Raw genomic sequence first — 8,625 nt, forward strand, 5'->3', positions numbered from 1 at the left:
TCTTCCTCTCAAGGCTCATTCTCCCTTGCTGCCACCTGCATGGTGTGAGAAGTACAACCAGTGTCCTCTCCCTTTCTCTACTTTCTGTCGTCATGTCCTGAGATCCTAGGTCCCTGGCTTTACATGGACTACATCTAAAACTGTAAGAAAATAAATCTTCTTTTCTGTAAGTTACGGTCATTCAGATTATAGATGCAATAATGCTGACATGGAAAACATTGGAACAGAGCATTTCCTGCTAATATTATTAAAGATATGAGAAGCAGGGGGAACACAGAGAAACATAACAAGTGCAGTGTGCATATGAATCTGTATTACTTCCAACCTCACTGTGATGTATGATTGCAATGCAGCAGTCAAATTATATTTTTAAAAAGTTAGCAAAGTAACTCTCTCCTATAATTTTGTTCACTACTCAGTGGATAATTAATCTTCACATTCTGCTCATTATATGTTTTGGAAAAAAATAAAAAGAAGCAGTATTAATCTTGAGAGGAAGAGTAACCATATAAAAAGATAATAGTTCATTTCCATACAGTCTTTGACTAAAATGAGTTCTTTAAAAAAATAAAACACTTTGACAAAAAATAATTTCCCCTGAGATTTTGGTGCTGAAGGAAGTAAAAAGTTTGTGCATCTCATAGACTGCTGTGGGTTTTTGGATCCAAGAAAGGTGAACTGGGAAGTCCTCCTGCTCCATCCATCAGCATCTGCTGAACTCCTCTGCCCTTTTCTCCTTTAGGGATTAAGACTTCAAAGACACTGTTCACTGAGAAGAAAAGGCACCTGTTTCAAAATCTCTAAAGTGGGATGAGTCTGATTGTAATTCTAGGATTTCACTTTTTGATGCAAAAATCCCTCAGCTTTTTTATTCTTAGCCTTTCATGCTTGCTCTGGACATTTTTCATGCACTTATTGGCCATTTGAATTTCTTCTTTTGTGAAGTGCCTATTTAGTTCACTTGCCAATTTTGTTATTGGATGCCTTGTTTTCTTAGTGTTGAGTTTCTTGAGTTCTCTGTATATTCTAGATATTAGTTCTCTATCGGTAGTGTAGGTGGCAAAAATCTCCCATTCTGTTGGCTCTCGATTGAGGTTCTTGACAGTTTCCTTTGCTGAACTGAAGCTCTTCAGTTTCATGCAATCCCATGTATTGATTCGCCTTTTAATTTGTTGTGCCTTTGGGGTCTTGTTGAGAAAGTGTTTATCTGTGCCTATGTGTTGCAGTGTTGGATCTATGGCCTCTTCAAGGAGATTCAAGGTCTCTGGTTTAATTTCCAAGTCTTTGATCAATCTTGAATTGACTCTTATGCAGTGTGAGAAAGTGGGATTAATTTCCAATTTTCTGCATGTGGTTAACTTGTTTTGCCAACTCCATTTGTTTAAGAGGCTCTCTTTTTTCCAGTGTATGATTTTGGACCCTTTGTCCAAATTCAATTGGCTGTAAGTGTGTGGATTTGTTTCTTGGTCTTGTATTCTGCTCCACTGGTCTATGTATCTGTTTTTGTTCCAGCACCATGCTGTTTTTATAATTACAATGGCTTTGTAGTATAGTTTAAAGTCAGGTATTGTGATTCCTCCTGCCTGGTTTTTGTTGCTGAGGACTACTTTGGCTATTCTGGGTTTTTGTTGTTCCACATGAACTTAAGGACTAATTTTTCCTATGTCTGTGAGGAATAATCTTGGTAATTTAATGGGCTCTGCGTAAAATCTATAGATCACTTTTGGAAGTATGGCCCTTTGAATGATATTTATTCTGCCTATCCATAAACATGGAATACATTTTCATCTTCTAAGATATTCTTTGGTTTCTTTTTTCAGTGTTTTATAATTTTCTTTGTAGAGGTCTTTTACCTCCTTGGTTAAGTTTATTCCTAAGTATTTTATTATTTTTTTGTGGAAAATCCTGGGTGGAAGTGTTTTCTGAATTACTTTTTCAGTGGATTTATGGATTTTGTACAGAAAAGCTTCTGATATCTTGAGATTGATTTTGTATCCAGACACATTGTTTAATTTGTTGATAAGTTCTGTAAGCTTTTTAGTTGAGTTTGTTGCATTTTCTAAATGTAGTATCATGTTATCTGAAAATACTGAAAGTTTGAGTTCTTCTATTTGTACTCCTCTGATTTCCTTTTCTTGCCTTATTGCTTTGGCTAGAGTCTCTAGTACTATATTGAAGACAAGTGGCGATAAAGGACATCCTTGTCTTGTTTCTGTTTTTAGGGGGAATTCTTGAAGTTTCTCCCCATTTAATATGATGTTGGCTATGAGCTAATTGTAGATTGCCTTTATGATGGTGAGATAGGTTCCTTGTATTCCAGTTCTCTGCAGTGGTTTTATCATAAATGGACATTGGATTTCATCAAATGCTTTTTCAGCATCTATTGAAATGATCATGTGATTTTTGTGTTTGATTCTATTTATATTATGAGTTACATGGATTGATTTTTGTATATTGAACCAGCCTTGCCTTCCTGGTCATGGTGTATGATTTTATGTGTTTTTTAATGCATGTTGCTAGTATTTTGTTTAGTAATTTTGCATCTAAGTTCATTGGAGATATAGGCTTGTAGTTTTTCTTCCTTTGCAGGTCTAGGAATGGAACCAAGAAGCATTTGACCTCCAAGCTGTACCCCTGCCCAATTTTTTAATACTTTATTTTAAAACAGGGTCTCACTGAGTTGCAGAGGGCCTCACAATGTAGCTGAGGCTGTCTGGGAACCGCCATCCTCCAGTCTCAGCCTCCCGAATGCTGGGATTACAAGCGTTTGCCACCATGCCCTGCTCACTTTTTTCTATTTCATGAAAGAGTTTGAGGAGTATTGGGGTTAGCTCTTCTATAACGATTTTGTAAAATTCACTTGGGAAAACATATGGTCCTGGGATTTTCTTTGATGGTAAGCTCTTTATTGTTGTTTCTATCTCTTTGATTGCTATTGGTTGATTTAAATTTTCTGTATCTTTTGACTCAGTTTTTATTTGTCTAGAAAGTTGTCAATTAACAAGTAACACACTTGCAGTAGTTTTTTCCATTTTGGTGGAGTATAGTTTTTTAAAGTAGTTTCTGATAATCCTCTGGATTTCTACCCTGTCAGTAGTAATGTCTTCTCTTTCATCTCTTATTTTCATAATTAGGGTAGATTTCTCTCTCTCTCTCTCTCTCTCTCTCTCTCTCTCTCTCTCTCTCTCTCTCTCTCTCATTTAGTTTTGGTGGTTATTGTTTTATCTATCTTGTTAATTTTTTAATAAACCAGCTTTTGGTTTTATTGATCTTCTGCACTGTATTTTATTTTCTACTTCAGTTTTGCTTTGATTTTAATAATTTCCTGTCCTCTACTGGCTTTGAGGTTAGATTGCTCTGGTTTTTCAAGGGCTTTGAGGTGTGTCATTAGGTTATTTATTTGAAGATTTTCTGTTTTTATTATGTGAGCACTCAGTGCTATAATTTTCCTCTTAATACTGCCTTTAAAGTGTTGCAGAGCTTTTGATATGTTGTGTCTCAATTTTTGTTTCAAGAAAGTTCTTTATTTTACCTCTTACATCTTCTATGACCCATTCTTCATTCATAAGTGTGGTGTTCAGTCTCCATATGTTTATGTGGTTGCTCTGGGCCTTCTTATAGTTGATTTCTAATTTCATTCCATTATGATCTGAAATGACACAGGGAAGTATGTTACATTTTTTTTTTGTATTTGCTAGTGCCCATTTTTTGGCCCAGGATGTGATGTGTTTTGGAGAAGGTTCTGTGAGGAGCTGAGAAAAATGTAAACTCCACTGTAGTTGGGTAAAATATTATCTATGTGTCCAACAGGTCTATTTGATTAATGGTGTTCTTTAGGTTTGAGGCATCTTTACTGACCTTTTGTCCGGAAGATTGGTCTAATGGTGTGAGAGGTGTGTTGAAGTCTCCCAGTATTCTTGTATTGGAATTTATGTATGACTTCATGTCACAAAGAGTTTGTTTTATGAAAGTAGCCACACCCATGTTTGTGAAATAGATGTTGATCATTGCTATTTCCGCTTGCTGGATTATTACTTTTTACCAGTAAAAAATGATCTTTTTTGTCTCTTCTAATAAGCTTGGTCTTGGTGTCTAAGTTGTCCGATATCATAATTGCTACTCCTGCTTTCCTTTTAGTTCCATTAGCATGGATACCTTGCCCCAGTCCTTTACCTTAAGTTCGTTACTATATTTACTTGTAAGTTGTGTTTCTTGCAAGCATCAGATAGATAGATTCTGTTTTTTTAATAGATATTGCCACTTCTTTAGGTCTTTTTATTGAGGAGTTGAGGCCATTTACATTCAGTGTGATTATTGAGAGATGATTTTTAATCCTAACATGTTAAAATTTTATTTCTGTTTCAGATGCTGTTTATTCTTCTTTGCTTAGTTGTCTGCTGAATGGAAATTCTTATTTCACTAATTCTGGTGTGTATTACCTATTTCTTCTTTGTAGTTAATCTCTTTGAGTACTTTCTCTTGTGCTGGTTTTGAAGACATAAATTCCTTCAGTTTGTGTTTGTCATGGAAGCTTCTTATTTCCCCATCTAATTTGAAAGATAGTTTGGAAGGGTAGGAAATTATTGGATGGAAGTTGATTTCTTTCAGAGTTTGGAGTATGTTACTTAAGGCCCTTCTGGCTTTCATGACTTGTTCTGGGAATTCTGGAGTGATTCTAATTGGTCTGCTTCTGAATGTCACTTGGCCGTTTGTTTTATTGCATTTAAGATTCTCTCCTTGGCTTCTACTTTCAACATTATGACTATTATGTTACATGGAAAACCTTTTCTCTGACCTTGTCTAAATAGAGTTCTATAAGTTTCCTGAACTTGTGTATTGACCTCTTGCTCTATGTTTGGGAAATTTTTTGCTATTACTTCTTTGAAAAGATTATTGATCCCTTTGTTTTCCCCTCTTTTCCCTCCTATATTCTGATTATTCTTATGTTAGCTCTCTTAAAATGGGCCCATAATTCTTCAATGTCTAATTCCTCCTGTTGAATTTTTTTTTCTTTGATAAACTATGCATTCTTTTTTGGAGTGATCATCTAGGAGTGAGATTCTATTCTACATGTCCTCTAATCAATTATTTATAGTTTGAATTGATGCCTTTACTTCAGTGATTACATCCTTTTTTTCTTTCAGAATCTCTCTAAATTCTTTTGAATGTCTTGTATTATTTCTGCATTTATATTCCTGATTTCATCTTTTGGAGATCTTTACATTTCTGTTTTATCAGGTTCTGATATTGTGGGGTTGTGGGAGCTCATTGCTCCATTGTTGTTCCTCCTTCCCATGATTTCTGAAGTTTGTGCTTTCTCTGGGTTCTTCTCTAGGTCACCGTGACTTCACTTATGGTTCTCTGTATCTCTGGGGATTGTGGTAATCTCAGCCACCACTACTCCTTTACTGGGTTGTATCGCAAAGTTTCAGACCCAGCGAGTTAGTCAAGGCTGCACGAGACCCTGGGGGTGCAGGGTTAGGCGTTTTCTCATGGGGAGCTGCATCTAGGGTGTGATACCTCTACTCGTAGTGTTTTCTGCTATGTAAAGCACTGATTTTGTGGCAGTAGCGATCAAGCGTTAGCAGGACTCATCAACACTGCTTTTCTAGGTCGCTATCTTCCTGCACTTCTCTCTTCCATGAAAACTCTCATTGACCTGTGTTCTCCCCTCCAAAGATGCTAATGAATAAGGACTGGCTCTTCCCTGAGCAGGAGCCTCCGCCTGTTCACCTGTCAGCTCAGAATTCCTGAGGTTTGCAAATTTACTTATCACATCTGTACCAAGTGCTTTATCTAAGTAATTTGATTAAATATTATAAAATTATAAAGTATTTGTAAAAAAAGAAAAATAATTTTTTAAAAACTAAAATTAAATGTTTTGGAAAGCTTGTCAGAAGGGAGTAAAAAACTACTGCAAGTGTGTTACTTGTTAAATATCTACAACCCACTGGTGAGTTATATAAACACATAGAAAGAATCTGCTTTTGTACTATTGCCTGCAAGGTTCATTCTTATTTCTATCAGAACAGCTTGCCTTTTTATTTATTTTTTTATTTTGAAGCAGGGTCTCAATAAAATGTCAAGGGTCTCCCTAAATTTCTGAGGCTGGCCTCAAACCTTCAAATTTCGGAGGCCTCAAACTATGTAAATTGGACTGTCTCAGTCCCCCAAATACTGAGATTATAGGCCACCACATTATTTTACGATTTTCTTATTTAGTCAATTTTGATTCCATCTATCCTGATTAAACAGAATATGAAGTTTTTATAGCCACATATCAGTATCCATTTTGCTGATACACTTATATGTTTTTCCTGCTTCCAAAATTGAATTCATTTAAAAGCAAACTCTTAAAAGACCATTTGTAAATTAACCTGGGGTAGAAGGAGAAAGTAAAGAAATAGTATAAAAATTAGGGTATTTAAAGCCACACCTGATTCATTAGCATAGTCAAGTCTAAGGTCAAGATGGTGAAGGCCACTACAATGTATTTACTTGGTGCTTATAGGCAAATAAGTCTATGGGGGATATTTTACAAGTTTACTGTGGCTTGAAAGACATCCTAGTGGGAAGCAGCCTGGCTCCTCCTCCTGATGTCCTCACAACACATCCACTCTGGCCAGAGGTGCTCTGCTGTATGAAGCAAGGTTCTCTGGTTCAAATATCTCCCAAGGAAAAGCTAATGACTCTCCAACTAGTTTGAAAAGAATCTCAGTGTTATTATCTGGAAATATATTAAAGGAACAGAGAGGCAGGTGTATGGTTGCTATTCATCTGAAAGACCACCTGAAAAATGAGGTAGCCAGCAACTATTGCATCTCTCATTATAACTATAGGCCTTAGGAAGATTGTGGCATTTTTAAAAGAAGCATGTTCCTAGCTGTCTATAAATTGCCATGCATTTTCAAGTTGGCTGCCAATGTATTCAAATAAAATGCAGGAAATGCCTTATTTAATTCAAATAATCTTCCCACAGCAAACATTTCAAATTCTGATAGGATGTGCCACTGCCCAAGCCTATCTAAGCTGACTTCATGTTTCACCTTGATGACTCTAGTACTTGCCAAGTTCCTAGCTCCTAGCCTCTTCCTTTTACAGAACATCTTCCAAATTCCTGCTAGTCACTGCTCCTGGCAAGATTTTCCCTCTAATCATGCTCATAATTTAAACACAGAGGAGAGTATTTTTATACAGCACACAAGGCCCTTTACAACCTTTCCTCTTGGCCAGGAACACTGGCAACATGCCTAGGATCTTAGCTAATCAGAAGGCTGAGGAAGGAAGGCCAAGTTTGACACCAGTCTCAAAGCTTACAGGACCCAGTCTCAAAATACAAAAGAGAAAGGGATGGGGATATTGCTGGTTGTAATAATTCCTTACATGGATATGTGTGCGCGCATGCGTGCACACACACACACACACACACACACACACACACACACACACTATCTCCTATGTGCTGAGTCTATAGCTCAGTGGCAGAGGGCAGGTCCAGCATGGGCAAAGCCCTGGGTTCAGTCCTCAGTTGTACAGGGTGAGGGAAGGGACTGTCTCTTATTTCTTTTTTTCCCCAGTGCTTACAAGACAAAGATTTAATGAAAATTGGTCAGTATGTATAATCCACAGAGCTAAACAGTTACACAAGACTCATATACATTTAGAAGTGATGCTGAAGTAAATATTACATATTATCACCATCTGATTCATCTTATTCCTTCAGTGATTCCTTAGCATATTTATCTGCTTCTTCCCTTATATATTTTGGAGCAATTTCATGTCTTCCTTTAGTTAATTCACCAACCCAGCTGAGTTCTAGTTCAAAAGCATTATCTTTGACTTCGTCGTTATGTAAATAATCTTTGCAACTTCTTTAACTACATCACGGCAGGTCATTTCTTTCATCTGAAGCTTTTCTATTTCTGTCTTTGCAACTTGCCTGGCTTTGCCAATGCAACAGCCCCAATAACCATATGAAACACCTGGTGGGTCAATCATGTAGAGCTGTGTGACATCATTCATTCTGTAAGACCCTAATATGAAACTGCAGCCAAAAGGTCTAAGAGCACCATAGAGTGTATAAGCATGTACATACGTGGCCACTTTGTCTGCAATACGTTTCAGTGGAATGTTATACCCAAAATTAGATCTGAAGTTGGAAGCTTCTTCTCTTGCTATGTCTGCTAAAGAATGAGCATCTGCCAACAAACCTACCACAGCCATTCCAACATGCCAATTAACACTGAAAAGTCTTTTATTGGAACCTTCTTCATAGAGTTTATAAAGGACTAATTTCTCAAACCCAAAGATAACACCATCTTTACATTTGATCCCAATAGCTGTACTACTGTTTTCCACAGTCTTCATAGAATATTCAACTTGAAAAACCCTTTCATCAGATGAGAACATTGAGGCTGGCAGATCATATCCAGTGGATCGAGCTTATTCTTCCGACATCACCCACACCCCTAGGGCTTCAGGCCAGAGAGGCTTCCCGTCATTTCTTGTTTTTTTGTCCGTTCCTCCTGCCACTCAACCCAAAACCTTCCTGCTTGGGGTTCCTCTTTCCAGTACCACTCACTCTTCCCACATATTATGGGAATATAATGAAATCTTTTCTAACAA

The 8,625-nt window shown here is 37.0% G+C and overlaps 1 pseudogene across 1 annotated transcript; it reads right to left on the minus strand.

Annotated features, from left to right (window-relative positions):
* Positions 1 to 7,684: 7,684 nt before the first annotated feature.
* LOC308261624 (proteasome subunit alpha type-3-like) lies at positions 7,685 to 8,223 on the minus strand (annotated as a pseudogene). Its single transcript has one exon. The product of its transcript is annotated as a proteasome subunit alpha type-3-like (transcript).
* Positions 8,224 to 8,625: the final 402 nt, after the last annotated feature.

This window comes from Muscardinus avellanarius (genome assembly GCF_963383645.1).
Source record: "Muscardinus avellanarius genome assembly, chromosome: 4".
NCBI classification, from domain to species: Eukaryota; Metazoa; Chordata; class Mammalia; order Rodentia; family Gliridae; genus Muscardinus; species Muscardinus avellanarius.